The following is a 17,206-nucleotide window of genomic DNA, read 5'->3' on the forward strand; positions in this document are numbered from 1 at the left end:
AGACATAAAAAAAGACCAAATTAATAAATTGAAAAATTGGAAAATTTTAATGTACGCAGACCTGTGAGACTTTTAGGGTTTTAGTTAGGCCTCATGGCCATTTTAAATATTTCCTTTAGAATACCAAGGTTTTAAAAGTATTCCTAGGTATTTTTTGCTTATTTTGTTTGATTTAGACATAAAATAAAGACCAAATTAATACATTGAAAAATTGGACAATTTTCATGTACCTGTGAGACTTTTAAAAAATTTTAATGTACACAGACGTGTGAGCCTTTTAGGGTCTTAGTTTACTTTATCTTATGGAAATTTTTAATAGTTTCTTTAAAATACAAATGTTAAAATACTATTCCCAGGTATTTTTAACTGATTTTGTTTGATTTAGACATAAAATAAAGACCAAATTAATACATTGAAAAATTTTAGGGTTTTAGTTTACTTCTTATGGCCATTTTTAATATTTCCTTTACAATAAAATGTTTTAATAGTATTCTCAGGTATTTTCGCGTGATTTTTTTTTTATTTAGACATAAAATAAAGACCAAATTAATACATTGAAAAATAGAAAAATTTTCATGTACGCGGACCTGTGAGACTTTTAGGATTTTAGTTCACGTCTTATGGCAATTTTTAATATTTTCTTTAAAATACAAAGGTTTTAATACTATTCCCAGGTATTTTTAACTGATTTTGTTTGATTTAGACATAAAATAAAGACCAAATTAATACATATAAAAATAGAAAAATTTTCATGTACGCGGTCGTGTGGGACTTTAAGGGTTTTAGTTTACTTTATCTTATGCCAATTTTTAATATTTTCTTAAAAATACAAAGGTTTTAATACTATTCCAAGGTATTTTTAACTTATTTTGTTTGATTTAGACATAAAATAAGACAAAATTAATACATTGAAAAATTGGAGAATTTTCATGTATGCGGACCTGTTAGACTTAGGGTTTTAGTTCACTTCTTATGGCCATTTTTAATATTTCCCTTACAATAAAAACGTTTTAATACTAGTCGTAGGTATTTTTGACTTATTTTTTTGGATTCATACATAAAATGCAGACCAAATTAATACATTGAAAAATTGGAAAATTTTCATGTACTGTGAGACTTTTAAGGTTTTAGTTTACTTTATCTTATGGCAATAAGATAAATAAATACCTTGAAAAATTGGAAAATTCTCATGACCGCGGACCTGAAAGAATGTGGGGGATTCTGGTATCTTCTTTCATCTGCTATTTTCAATGTTTCCTATCTAATCGAAGGCTTTTAATGTTATTCTTAGGTATTTTTGGCTGGTTTTCTTTGATTTAGACATAAAATAAAGAGAAAATAAATACCTTGAAAAATTGGCAAATTTTCATGACCTAAAAGAATGTGGGGATTCTGGTATCTTCTTTCATCTGTTATTTTCAATTTTTTCCTATCTAATAGAAGGCTTTTAATGTTATTCTTAGGTATTGTTGGGTGATTTTCTTTGATTTAGACATAAAATAACCTCAAAATAAATGTTTCCTATCTTATAGAAGTCTTTGGCAAATTTTCATGACGTAGAAATGGTACCGCTGTGTTTACGGTCAACCCCTATCGACCATGAAATTCCATCACCTGGAGAATTACTACTAAACCGAAAGCTCATGGAAAACTCACCAGTAAAGTGTTCCAACAATTCGAGCCATAAAGAAAATACTGCAACTCGCCTATATCAAAGACAGTCATATCAGAAGTCTCTATACAACCAGCACACGAGAGACTTACCGGAAATACAAAAAAGACAACAGAATTCAGGGAATGGTCCCCTGCAGTTGTCACTCAGAAATGTGCAGAACCTAGATCCTACATAGTGCAGACATCATCTGGAAAGTCACTTCGCCGAAACCGTAGGCACTCGAGGGAAGCTAAATCCGCAGCAAGGCAGAACCCGGAAGTATCTGCACCCTCAGCCGTAATATCCCTCGAATCCAATGGCGCGCACACCTATTGAACAAACACACCCCACCATAACATATGGCAGACCCGTTCCAGATACATCCTCCAAAACACCCAACACTAATCATCAAGCTCAAAGGACATCCAGATGTGGTCGTATAATAAGACCGCCTAAAATGTTTATGTATGAGGAGGACAGTCCTTAGCTGAATAATCACACTACACCCTAATGCGTCGTAGTTCTTTTGTGTGTGACTATTTTGTTATTTTGGGATATTATGATTTGAGTTATCCCCCTTAGATTGTCCCTCTCTACTAAATAAAACAAAGATCAGTAGGAACCCCTCCCACCACCACTGCTACTGGAGAATGAAAAAATATATATGCACACTGCTAAAAAATATGTCTTCCGACTTGTCTGTTATTAATATCAACTTATCTGTTATTTTTTTCCTTTTCTGCTACATTTCCACCGTTTTTTTTTCTTCTCTTATTGTACATCCCACCGCCATGTTTCATGTATGAGGACGCCCACGGATACAATATAACAGTCGTTGTGTTTAGTGAGCAACCATCTTTATTTAATATTCTTCTTACACTGGTCACCTCCAAGGGGCGTTACTCCAAACGGTGTAACGCCTGTTGCTGTTAATGCAACAGTGGGGATCCTTGTATCTTCTTTTATCTGCTATTTTCAATGTTTCCTATCTAATCGAAGGCTTTTAATGTTATTCTTAGGTATGTTTGGCTGAGTTTCTTTGATTTAGACATAAAATAAAGACACAAAATATACCTTGAATAATTGGCAAATTTTCATGACCGCGGACCTGAAAGAATGTGAGGATTCTAGTATTTTCTTTTATCTGCTATTTTCAATGTTTCCTATCTAATAGAAGTCTTTTAATGTTATTCTAAGGTATGTTTAGCCGATTTTCTTTGATTTAGACATAAAATAAAGACAAAATGAATACCTTTAAAAATTGGCAAATTTTCATGACCGCGGACCTGAAAGAATGTGAGGATTATGGTATCTTCTTTTATCTGATATTTTCAATGTTTCCTATCGCATCGAAGGCTTTTAATGTTATTCTTAGGTATTTTAACTGATTTTCTGTGATTGTTGACTAAAATCAAGACAAAATGAATACCTTGACAAATTGGCACATTTTCATGACTGCGGACCTGAAAGAATTTGGGGATTCTGGTATCTTCTTTTATCTGCTATTTTCAATATTTTCTATAGAATCGAAGGCTTTTAATGTTATTCTTAGGTATTTTTGGCTGATTGTCTTTGATTTAGACATAAAATAAAGACCAAATTAATACCTTGACCAATTGGCCAATTTTCATGACCGCGAACCTGAAAGAATGTGTGGATTCCAGTATTTTCTTTCATCTCGTATTTTCAATGTTTCCTATCTAATCAAAGGCTTTTAATGTTATTCTTTGGTATTTTTGGCTGTTTTAATAGTATTAAGACATAAAATGAAAACAAAATGAATACCTGGAAAATTTGCAAATTTCATGACTGCGGACATGAAAGAGTATGGGGGATTCTGGTATTTTCTTTTATCTGCTATTTTAAATGTTTGCTATCAAATCGAAGGCTTTTAATGTTATTCTTAGCTATTTTTGGCTGATTTTATTTTATTTACACATAAAATAACCTTAAAAAAATACCTTGAAAAATTGGCAAATTCTCATGACCGCGGACATGAAAGAGTATGGGGGATTCTGGTATGTTCTTTTATATACTATTTTCAATATTTCCTATCACATCGAAGGCTTATAACGTTATTCTTAGGTATTTTTGATGATTTTTTTATTTAGACATAAAATAACAGCGAAATAAATACCTTGAAAAATTGGCAAATTTTCATGACCGCAGACCTCAAAGAATGTGAGAATTCTGGTAGGTTATTTTATCTGATATTTTTAATATATCCTATAGAATCGAAGACTTTTAATGTTATCCTTATGTATTTTTGGCTGATTTTCTTTGATTTAGACATAAAATAAAGACAAAATTAATACCCTTAAAAATTGGCAAATTTAAATGACCGCGGACCTGAATGAATGTTGGTGATGTTGGTGTCTTCTTTTATCTGCTTTTTTAAATATTTCCTATAGAATCGCAGACTTTTAATGTTATTCTTAGGTATTTTTGGCTCATGTAATTTGATTAAGACATTAAATAAAGGCAAAATAAATACCTAGAAAAATTGGCAAATTTTCATGACTGAGGACCTGAAAGAATGTGGGGATTCTGGTATCTTCTTTTATGTCCTATTTACAATGTTTCCTTCCTAATCAAAGGTTTGTAATGTTATTCTTGTGTATTTTTGGCTGATTTAATTTTATTAGGCATAAAATACAGACAAAATTAATACCTTGAAAAATTGGCAAATTTTAATGACCGTGGAACTGAAGGAATGTGGGGATTCTGGTATCTTCTTTTATCTGCTATTTTCAATGGTTCCCATCTAATAGAAGCTTTTAATGTTATTCTTAGGTATTTTTGGCTGATTTTCTTTGATTTAGACATAAAATAAAGACAAAAATTTTACCTTCAAAAATTGCCCACTTTTCACGACTGCGGACCTGAAAATATGGGGATTCTGGTATCTTCTTTTATCTGCTATTTTCAATGATTCCTATCTAATCGAAGCCTTTCATTTTTATTTTTGGCTGATTTTCTTTGATTTAGAAATAACATAAAGACAAAATGAATACCTTGAAAAATTGGCAAATTTTCATGACCGCGGACATGACAGAATGTGGGGGATTCTTGTATCTTCTTTTATCTGCAATTTTCAATGTTTCCCATCTAATCGAGGGCTTTTAATGTTATTCTTAGTAAATTTAGCTGATTTTCTTTTTTTTTAGACATAAAATAAAGACAAAATAAATACCTTGAAAAATTGGCAAGTTTTCATGACCGAATGTGAGGGATTCTGGTATCTTCTTTTATCTGCTATTTTCAATGTTTCCCATCTAATCGAGGGCTTTTAATGTTATTCTTAGTAAATTTTGGCTGATTTTCTTTGATTTAGACATAAAATAAAGAGAAAATAAATACCTTGAAAAATTGGCAAATTTTCATGACCGCTGACATGACAGAATGTGAGGGATTCTGGTATCTTCTTTTATCTGCAATTTTCAATGTTCCCCATCTAATTGAGGGCTTTTAATGTTATTCTTAGTAAATTTAGCTGATTTTCTTTTTTTTTAGACATAAAATAAAGACAAAATAAATACCTTGAAAAATTGGCAAGTTTTCATGACCGAATGTGAGGGATTCTGGTATCTTCTTTTATCTGCTATTTTCAATGTTTCCCATCTAATCGAGGGCTTTTAATGTTATTCTTAGTAAATTTTGGCTGATTTTCTTTGATTTAGACATAAAATAAAGAGAAAATAAATACCTTGAAAAATTGGCAAATTTTCATGATCGCGGAACTGACAGAATGTTGGGATTCTCGTAAGTTCTTTCATCTTCTATTTTCAATGTTTCCTATAGAATAGCAATGTTAATGCTATTCTTAGGTATTTTTAGCTTATTGTCTTTGATTTAGACATAAAATAAAAACAAAATGGATACCTGGAAAAATTGGCAAATTTTCATGACCGCGGACCTGACAGCATGTGGGGGATTCTGGTACGTTCTTTTATCTGCTATTTTCAATGTTTCTACCTTATCGAAGGCTTTTGATGTTATTCTTAGGTATTTTAAGCTGATTTTCTTTGATTTAAACATAAAATTTAGAGAAATAAATACCTTGAAAAATTGGCAAAGTTTCATTACCGCGGACCTGACAGTACACGGGGGATTCTGGTATCTTCTATTATCTGCTATTTTCAATGTTTCCCATCTAATCGAGGGCTTTTAGTGTTATTGTTTGTAAATTTTGGCTGATTTTCTTTGATTTAGACATAAATTAAACAAAAAATAAATACCTTTAAAAATTGGAAAATTTTTATGACCGCGGATCTGACACAATGTGAGGGATTCTAGTATGTTCTTTTATCTGCTATTTTCAAGTTTTCCTATAGAATCGAAGACTTTTAGTGTCATCCTTAGGTATTTTTGCTGATTTTCTTTGATTTAGACATAAAATAAAGACAAAATAAATACCTTGAAAAATTGGCAAATTTTCATGACCGCGGACATGACAGGATGTTAGGGATTCTGGTATCTTCTTTTATCTGCTATTTTAAATGTTGCCCATCTAATCGAAGGCTTTTAATGTTATTCTTAGTAAATTTTGGCTGATTTTCTTTGATTTAGACATAAAATGAAGACAAAATATATAGCATTAAAAATTGGCACATTTTCATGACCGCGGACCTGAACGAGTGTGGGGGATTCTGGTATCTTCTTTTATCGGCTATTTTCAATATTTCCTATAGTATCAAAGACTTTTAATATTATTCTTAGGTATTTTTGGCTGATTTTCTTTGGTTTAGACATAAAATACAGACAAAATATACACATTACAAAATTGGCAAATTTTCATGACCGCGGAAATGACAGAATGTGAGGGATTCTGGTATCTTCTTTTATCTGCTATTTTCAATGTTTCCCATCTAATCGAGGGCTTTTAATGTTATTCTTAGTACATTTTGGCTGATTTTCTTTGATTTAGACATAAAATAAAGAGAAAATAAATACCTTGAAAAATTGGCAAATTTTCATGACCGCGGAAATGACAGAATGTGAGGGATTCTGGTATCTTCTTTTATCTGCTATTTTCAATGTTTCCCATCTAATCGAGGGCTTTTAATGTTATTCTTAGTAAATTTTGGCTGATTTTCTTTGATTTAGACATAAAATAAAGAGAAAATAAATACCTTGAAAAATTGGCAAATTTTCATGACCGCGGACCTGACAGAATGTGAGGGATTCTGGTATCTTCTTTTATCTGCTATTTTCAATGTTTCCCATCTAATCGAGGGCTTTTAATGTTATTCTTAGTAAATTTTGGCTGATTTTCTTTTTTTTTAGACATCAACTAAAGACAAAATAAATACCTTGAAAAATTGGCAAGTTTTCATGACCGCGGACCTGACAGAATGTGAGGGACTCTGGTATCTTCTTTCATCCGCTATTTTCAATGTTTCCGATCTAATCGAGGGCTTGTAATATTATTCTTAGCAAATTTTGTCTGATTTTCTTTTATTTAGACATAAAATAAAGACAAAATAAATTCCCATTAAAAATTGGCAAATTTTAATGACCGCGGACCTGACAGAATGTGAGGGATTCTGGTATCTTCTTTTATCTGCTATTTTCAATGTTTCCCATCTAATCGAGGGCTTTTAATGTTATTCTTTGTAAATTTTGGCTGATTTTCTTTGATTAAGACATAAAATAAAGAGAAAATAAATACCTTGAAAAATTGGCAAATTTTCATGACCGCGGACCTGACAGAATGTGAGGGATTCTGGTATCTTCTTTTATCTGCTATTTTCAATGTTTCCCATCTAATCAAGGGCTTTTAATGTTATTCTTAGTAAATTTTGGCTGATTTTCTTTGATTTAGACATAAAATAAAGAGAAAATAAATACCTTGAAAAATTGGCAAATTTTCATGACCGCGGACATGACAGAATGTGAGGGATTCTGGTATCTTCTTTTATCTGCAATTTTCAATGTTCCCCATCTAATTGAGGGCTTTTAATGTTATTCTTAGTAAATTTAGCTGATTTTCTTTTTTTTTAGACATAAAATAAAGACAAAAACAATACCTTGAAAAATTGGCAAGTTTTCATGACCGAATATTAGGGATTCTGGTATCTTCTTTTATCTGCTATTTTCAATGTTTCCCATCTAATCGAGGGCTTTTAATGTTATTCTTAGTACATTTTCGCTGATTTTCTTTGATTTAGACATAAAATAAAGAGAAAATAAATACCATGAAAAATTGGCAAATTTTCATGACCGCGGACCTGACAGAATGTGAGGGATTCTGGTATCTTCTTTTATCTGCTATTTTCAATGTTTCCCATCTAATCAAGGGCTTTTAATGTTATTCTTAGTAAATTTTGGCTGATTTTCTTAGATTTAGACATAAAATAAAGAGAAAATAAATACCTTGAAAAATTGAAAAGTTTTCATGACTGCGGACCTGACAGAATGTGAGGGATTCTGGTATCTTCTTTTATCTGCTATTTTCAATGTTTCCCATCTAATCGAGGGCTTTTAATGTTATTCTTAGTAAATTTTGGCTGATTTTCTTTGATTTAGACATAAAATAAAGAGAAAATAAATACCTTGAAAAATTGGCAAATTTTCATGACCGCGGACATGACAGAATGTGGGGGATTCTTGTATCTTCTTTTATCTGCAATTTTCAATGTTTCCCATCTAATCGAGGGCTTTTAATGTTATTCTTAGTACATTTTGGCTGATTTTCTTTTATTTAGACATAAAATAAAGAGAAAATAAATACCTTGAAAAATTGGCAAGTTTTCATGACCGCGGACATGACAGAATGTTAGGGATTCTGGTATCTTCTTTTATCTGCTATTTTCAATGTTTCCCATCTAATCGAGGGCTTTTAATGTTATTCTTAGTAAATTTTGGCTGATTTTCTTTGATTAAGACATAAAATAAAGAGAAAATAAATACCTTGAAAAATTGGCACATTTTCATGACCGCGGACATGACAGAATGTGAAGGATTCTGGTATCTTCTTTTATCTGCTATTTTCAATGTTTCCCATCTAATCGAGGGCTTTTAATGTTATTCTTAGTAAATTTTGGCTGATTTTCTTTGATTTAGACATAAAATAAAGAGAAAATAAATAACTTTAAAAATTGGCACATTTTCATGACCGCGGACATGATAGAATGTGGGGGATTCTTGTATCTTCTTTTATCTGCTATTTTCAATGTTTCCCATCTAATCGAGGACTTTTAATGTTATTTTTAGTAAATATTGGCTGATTTTCTTTGATTTAGACATAAAATAATGAGAAAATAAATACCTTACAAATTGGCAAATTTTCATGACCGCGGACATGACAGAATGTGGGGGATTCTTGTATGTTCTTTTATCTGCTATTTTAAATGTTTCCCATCTAATCGAGGGCTTTTAATGTTATTCTTAGTAAATTTTGGCTGATTTTCTTTGATTTAGACATAAAATACAGAGAAAATAAATACCTTGAAAAATTGGCCAATTTTCATGACCGCGGACATGACAGAATGTGAGGGATTCTGGTATCTTCTTTTATCTGCTATTTTCAATGTTTCCCATCTAATCGAGGGCTTTTAATGTTATTCTTAGTAAATTTTGGTTGATTTTCTTTTATTTAGACATAAAATAAAGAGAAAATAAATACCTTGAACAATTGGCAAGTTTTCATGACCGCGGACCTGACAGAATGTGAGGGATTCTGGTATGTTCTTTTATCTGCTATTTTTAATGTTTCCCATTTAATCGAGGGCTTTTAATGTTATTCTTAGTACATTTTGGCTGATTTTCTTTAATTTAGACATAAAATAAAGAGAAAATAAATACCTTAAAAATTGGTAAAGTTTCATGACCGCGGACATGACAGAATGTGGGCCATTCTGGTATCTTCTTTTATCTGCTATTTTCAATGTTTCCCATCTAATCGAGGGCTTTTAATGTTATTCTTAGTAAATTTTGGCTGATTTTCTTTGATTTAGACATAAAATAAAGAGAAAATAAATACCTTGAAAAATTGGCAAATTTTCATGACCGCGGACATGACAGAATGTGAGGGATTCTGGTATCTTCTTTTATCTGCTATTTTCAATGTTTCCCATCTTATCGAGGGCTTTTAATGTTATTCTTAGTACATTTTGGCTGATTTTCTTTGATTTAGATATAAAATAAAGACAAAAATATACCTTGAAAAATTGGCAAATTTTCATGACCGCGGACATGACAGAATGTGAGGGATTCTGGTATCTTCTTTTATCTGCTATTTTCAATGTTTCCCATCTAATCGAGGGCTTTTAATGTTATTCTTAGTAAATTTTGGCTGATTTTCTTTGATTTAGACATAAAATAAACAGAAAATAAATACCTTAAAAATTGGCCAATTTTCATGACCGCGGACATGACAGAATGTTAGGGATTCTGGTATCTTCTTTTATCTGCTATTTTAAATGTTGCCCATCTAATCGAGGGCTTTTAATGTTATTCTTAGTAAATTTTGGCTGATTTTCTTTGATTTAGACATAAAATAAAGAGAAAATAAATACCTTGAAAAATTGGAAAATTTTCATGACCGCGGACCTGACAGAATGTGAGGGATTCTGGTATCTTCTTTTATCTGCTATTTTCAATGTTTCCCATCTAATCGAGGGCTTTTAATGTTATTCTTAGTACATTTTGGCTGATTTTCTTTGATTTAGACATAAAATAAAGAGAAAATAAATACCATGAAAAATTGGCAAATTTTCATGACCGCGGACCTGACAGAATGTGAGGGATTCTGGTATCTTCTTTTATCTGCTATTTTAAATGTTTCCCATCTAATCGAGGGCTTTTAATGTTATTCTTAGTAAATTTTGGCTGATTTTCTTTGATTTAGACATAAAATAAAGAGAAAAGAAATACCTTGAAAAATTGGTAAAGTTTCATGACCGCGGACATGACAGAATGTGGGCCATTCTGGTATCTTCTTTTATCTGCTATTTTCAATGTTTCCCATCTAATCGAGGGCTTTTAATGTTATTCTTAGTAAATTTTGGCTGATTTTCTTTGATTTAGACATAAAATAAAGAGAAAATAAATACCTTTACACATTGGCAAATTTTCATGACCGCGGACATGACAGAATGTGAGGGATTCTGGTATCTTCTTTTATCTGCTATTTTCAATGTTTCCCATCTAATCGAGGGCTTTTAATGTTATTCTTAGTACATTTTGGCTGATTTTCTTTGATTTAGACATAAAATAAACAGAAAATAAATACCTTAAAAATTGGCCAATTTTCATGACCGCGGACATGACAGAATGTTAGGGATTCTGGTATCTTCTTTTATCTGCTATTTTAAATGTTGCCCATCTAATCGAGGGCTTTTAATGTTATTCTTAGTACATTTTGGCTGATTTTCTTTGATTTAGACATAAAATAAAGAGAAAATAAATACCTTGAAAAATTGGCAAATTTTCATGACCGTGGACCTGACAGAATGTGAGGGATTCTGGTATCTTCTTTTATCTGCTATTTTAAATGTTTCCCATCTAATCGAAGGCTTTTAATTTTATTCTTAGTAAATTTTGGCTGATTTTCTTAGATTTAGATATAAAATAAAGACAAAAAAAATACCTTTACACATTGGCAAATTTTCATGACCGCGGACATGACAGAATGTGAGGGATTCTGGTATCTTCTTTTATCTGCTATTTTCAATGTTTCCCATCTAATCGAGGGCTTTTAATGTTATTCTTAGTACATTTTGGCTGATTTTCTTTGATTTAGATATAAAATAAAGACAAAAAAAATACCTTGAAAAATTGGCAAATTTTCATGACCGCGGACCTGACAGAATGTGAGGGATTCTGGTATGTTCTTTTATCTGCTATTTTCAATGTTTCCCATCTAATCGAGGGCTTTTAATGTTATTCTTAGTAAATTTTGGCTGATTTTCTTTGATTTAGACATAAAATAAACAGAAAATAAATACCTTAAAAATTGGCCAATTTTCATGACCGCGGACATGACAGAATGTTAGGGATTCTGGTATCTTCTTTTATCTGCTATTTTAAATGTTGCCCATCTAATCGAGGGCTTTTAATGTTATTCTTAGTAAATTTTGGCTGATTTTCTTTGATTTAGACATAAAATAAAGAGAAAATAAATACCTTGAAAAATTGGAAAATTTTCATGACCGCGGACCTGACAGAATGTGAGGGATTCTGGTATCTTCTTTTATCTGCTATTTTCAATGTTTCCCATCTAATCGAGGGCTTTTAATGTTATTCTTAGTACATTTTGGCTGATTTTCTTTGATTTAGACATAAAATAAAGAGAAAATAAATACCATGAAAAATTGGCAAATTTTCATGACCGCGGACCTGACAGAATGTGAGGGATTCTGGTATCTTCTTTTATCTGCTATTTTAAATGTTTCCCATCTAATCGAGGGCTTTTAATGTTATTCTTAGTAAATTTTGGCTGATTTTCTTTGATTTAGACATAAAATAAAGAGAAAAGAAATACCTTGAAAAATTGGTAAAGTTTCATGACCGCGGACATGACAGAATGTGGGCCATTCTGGTATCTTCTTTTATCTGCTATTTTCAATGTTTCCCATCTAATCGAGGGCTTTTAATGTTATTCTTAGTAAATTTTGGCTGATTTTCTTTGATTTAGACATAAAATAAAGAGAAAATAAATACCTTTACACATTGGCAAATTTTCATGACCGCGGACATGACAGAATGTGAGGGATTCTGGTATCTTCTTTTATCTGCTATTTTCAATGTTTCCCATCTAATCGAGGGCTTTTAATGTTATTCTTAGTACATTTTGGCTGATTTTCTTTGATTTAGACATAAAATAAACAGAAAATAAATACCTTAAAAATTGGCCAATTTTCATGACCGCGGACATGACAGAATGTTAGGGATTCTGGTATCTTCTTTTATCTGCTATTTTAAATGTTGCCCATCTAATCGAGGGCTTTTAATGTTATTCTTAGTACATTTTGGCTGATTTTCTTTGATTTAGACATAAAATAAAGAGAAAATAAATACCTTGAAAAATTGGCAAATTTTCATGACCGTGGACCTGACAGAATGTGAGGGATTCTGGTATCTTCTTTTATCTGCTATTTTAAATGTTTCCCATCTAATCGAAGGCTTTTAATTTTATTCTTAGTAAATTTTGGCTGATTTTCTTAGATTTAGATATAAAATAAAGACAAAAAAAATACCTTTACACATTGGCAAATTTTCATGACCGCGGACATGACAGAATGTGAGGGATTCTGGTATCTTCTTTTATCTGCTATTTTCAATGTTTCCCATCTAATCGAGGGCTTTTAATGTTATTCTTAGTACATTTTGGCTGATTTTCTTTGATTTAGATATAAAATAAAGACAAAAAAAATACCTTGAAAAATTGGCAAATTTTCATGACCGCGGACCTGACAGAATGTGAGGGATTCTGGTATGTTCTTTTATCTGCTATTTTCAATGTTTCCCATCTAATCGAGGGCTTTTAATGTTATTCTTAGTAAATTTTGGCTGATTTTCTTTGATTTAGACATAAAATAAAGAGAAAATAAATACCTTGAAAAATTGGCAAATTTTCATGACCGCGGACATGACAGAATGTGAGGGATTCTGGTATCTTCTTTTATCTGCTATTTTCAATGTTTCCCATCTTATCGAGGGCTTTTAATGTTATTCTTAGTACATTTTGGCTGATTTTCTTTGATTTAGATATAAAATAAAGACAAAAATATACCTTGAAAAATTGGCAAATTTTCATGACCGCGGACATGACAGAATGTGGGGGATTCTTGTATGTTCTTTTATCTGCTATTTTAAATGTTTCCCATCTAATCGAGGGCTTTTAATGTTATTCTTAGTAAATTTTGGCTGATTTTCTTTGATTTAGACATAAAATACAGAGAAAATAAATACCTTGAAAAATTGGCCAATTTTCATGACCGCGGACATGACAGAATGTGAGGGATTCTGGTATCTTCTTTTATCTGCTATTTTCAATGTTTCCCATCTAATCGAGGGCTTTTAATGTTATTCTTAGTAAATTTTGGCTGATTTTCTTTTATTTAGACATAAAATAAAGAGAAAATAAATACCTTGAACAATTGGCAAGTTTTCATGACCGCGGACCTGACAGAATGTGAGGGATTCTGGTATGTTCTTTTATCTGCTATTTTTAATGTTTCCCATTTAATCGAGGGCTTTTAATGTTATTCTTAGTACATTTTGGCTGATTTTCTTTAATTTAGACATAAAATAAAGAGAAAATAAATACCTTAAAAATTGGTAAAGTTTCATGACCGCGGACATGACAGAATGTGGGCCATTCTGGTATCTTCTTTTATCTGCTATTTTCAATGTTTCCCATCTAATCGAGGGCTTTTAATGTTATTCTTAGTAAATTTTGGCTGATTTTCTTTGATTTAGACATAAAATAAAGAGAAAATAAATACCTTGAAAAATTGGCAAATTTTCATGACCGCGGACATGACAGAATGTGAGGGATTCTGGTATCTTCTTTTATCTGCTATTTTCAATGTTTCCCATCTTATCGAGGGCTTTTAATGTTATTCTTAGTACATTTTGGCTGATTTTCTTTGATTTAGATATAAAATAAAGACAAAAATATACCTTGAAAAATTGGCAAATTTTCATGACCGCGGACATGACAGAATGTGAGGGATTCTGGTATCTTCTTTTATCTGCTATTTTCAATGTTTCCCATCTAATCGAGGGCTTTTAATGTTATTCTTAGTAAATTTTGGCTGATTTTCTTTGATTTAGACATAAAATAAACAGAAAATAAATACCTTAAAAATTGGCCAATTTTCATGACCGCGGACATGACAGAATGTTAGGGATTCTGGTATCTTCTTTTATCTGCTATTTTAAATGTTGCCCATCTAATCGAGGGCTTTTAATGTTATTCTTAGTAAATTTTGGCTGATTTTCTTTGATTTAGACATAAAATAAAGAGAAAATAAATACCTTGAAAAATTGGCAAATTTTCATGACCGCGGACCTGACAGAATGTGAGGGATTCTGGTATCTTCTTTTATCTGCTATTTTCAATGTTTCCCATCTAATCGAGGGCTTTTAATGTTATTCTTAGTACATTTTGGCTGATTTTCTTTGATTTAGACATAAAATAAAGAGAAAATAAATACCATGAAAAATTGGCAAATTTTCATGACCGCGGACCTGACAGAATGTGAGGGATTCTGGTATCTTCTTTTATCTGCTGTTTTAAATGTTTCCCATCTAATCGAGGGCTTTTAATGTTATTCTTAGTAAATTTTGGCTGATTCTCTTTGATTTAGACATAAAATAAAGAGAAAAAAAATACCTTGAAAAATTGGCAAATTTTCAATACTGCGGACCTGACAGAATGTGAGGGATTCTGGTATCTTCTTTTATCTGCTATTTTCAATGTTTCCAATCTAATCGAGGGCTTTTAATGTTATTCTTAGTAAATTTTGGCTGATTTTCTTAGATTTAGATATAAAATAAAGACAAAAAAAATACCTTTAAACATTGGCAAATTTTCATGACCGCGGACATGACAGAATGTGAGGGATTCTGGTATCTTCTTTTATCTGCTATTTTCAATGTTTCCCATCTAATCGAGGGCTTTTAATGTTATTCTTAGTACATTTTGGCTGATTTTCTTTGATTTAGACATAAAATAAACAGAAAATAAATACCTTAAAAATTGGCCAATTTTCATGACCGCGGACATGACAGAATGTTAGGGATTCTGGTATCTTCTTTTATCTGCTATTTTAAATGTTGCCCATCTAATCGAGGGCTTTTAATGTTATTCTTTGTACATTTTGGCTGATTTTCTTTGATTTAGACATAAAATAAAGAGAAAATAAATACCTTGAAAAATTGGCAAATTTTCATGACCGTGGACCTGACAGAATGTGAGGGATTCTGGTATCTTCTTTTATCTGCTATTTTCAATGTTTCCCATCTAATCGAGGGCTTTTAATGTTATTCTTAGTAAATTTTGGCTGATTTTCTTTGATTTAGACATAAAATACAGAGAAAATAAATACCTTGAAAAATTGGCCAATTTTCATGACCGCGGACATGACAGAATGTGAGGGATTCTGGTATCTTCTTTTATCTGCTATTTTCAATGTTTCCCATCTAATCGAGGGCTTTTAATGTTATTCTTAGTAAATTTTGGCTGATTTTCTTTTATTTAGACATAAAATAAAGAGAAAATAAATACCTTGAACAATTGGAAAGTTTTCATGACCGCGGACCTGACAGAATGTGAGGGATTCTGGTATGTTCTTTTATCTGCTATTTTTAATGTTTCCCATTTAATCGAGGGCTTTTAATGTTATTCTTAGTACATTTTGGCTGATTTTCTTTAATTTAGACATAAAATAAAGAGAAAATAAATACCTTAAAAATTGGTAAAGTTTCATGACCGCGGACATGACAGAATGTGGGCCATTCTGGTATCTTCTTTTATCTGCTATTTTCAATGTTTCCCATCTAATCGAGGGCTTTTAATGTTATTCTTAGTAAATTTTGGCTGATTTTCTTTGATTTAGACATAAAATAAAGAGAAAATAAATACCTTGAAAAATTGGCAAATTTTCATGACCGCGGACATGACAGAATGTGAGGGATTCTGGTATCTTCTTTTATCTGCTATTTTCAATGTTTCCCATCTTATCGAGGGCTTTTAATGTTATTCTTAGTACATTTTGGCTGATTTTCTTTGATTTAGATATAAAATAAAGACAAAAATATACCTTGAAAAATTGGCAAATTTTCATGACCGCGGACATGACAGAATGTGAGGGATTCTTATATCTTCTTTTATCTGCTATTTTAAATGTTGCCCATCTAATCGAGGGCTTTTAATGTTATTCTTAGTAAATTTTGGCTGATTTTCTTTGATTTAGACATAAAATAAAGAGAAAATAAATACCTTGAAAAATTGGAAAATTTTCATGACCGCGGACCTGACAGAATGTGAGGGATTCTGGTATCTTCTTTTATCTGCTATTTTCAATGTTTCCCATCTAATCGAGGGCTTTTAATGTTATTCTTAGTACATTTTGGCTGATTTTCTTTGATTTAGACATAAAATAAAGAGAAAATAAATACCATGAAAAATTGGCAAATTTTCATGACCGCGGACCTGACAGAATGTGAGGGATTCTGGTATCTTCTTTTATCTGCTATTTTAAATGTTTCCCATCTAATCGAGGGCTTTTAATGTTATTCTTAGTAAATTTTGTCTGATTCTCTTTGATTTAGACATAAAATAAAGAGAAAAAAAATACCTTGAAAAATTGGCAAATTTTCAATACTGCGGACCTGACAGAATGTGAGGGATTCTGGTATCTTCTTTTATCTGCTATTTTCAATGTTTCCAATCTAATCGAGGGCTTTTAATGTTATTCTTAGTAAATTTTGGCTGATTTTCTTTGATTTAGACATAAAATAAAGAGAAAAGAAATACCTTGAAAAATTGGCAAATTTTCATGACCGCGGACCTGACAGAATGTGAGGGATTCTGGTATC

This window comes from Euprymna scolopes, chromosome 12 (genome assembly GCF_053919585.1).
Source record: "Euprymna scolopes isolate OS-2025 chromosome 12, ASM5391958v1, whole genome shotgun sequence".
Lineage (NCBI taxonomy): Eukaryota > Metazoa > Mollusca > Cephalopoda > Sepiida > Sepiolidae > Euprymna > Euprymna scolopes.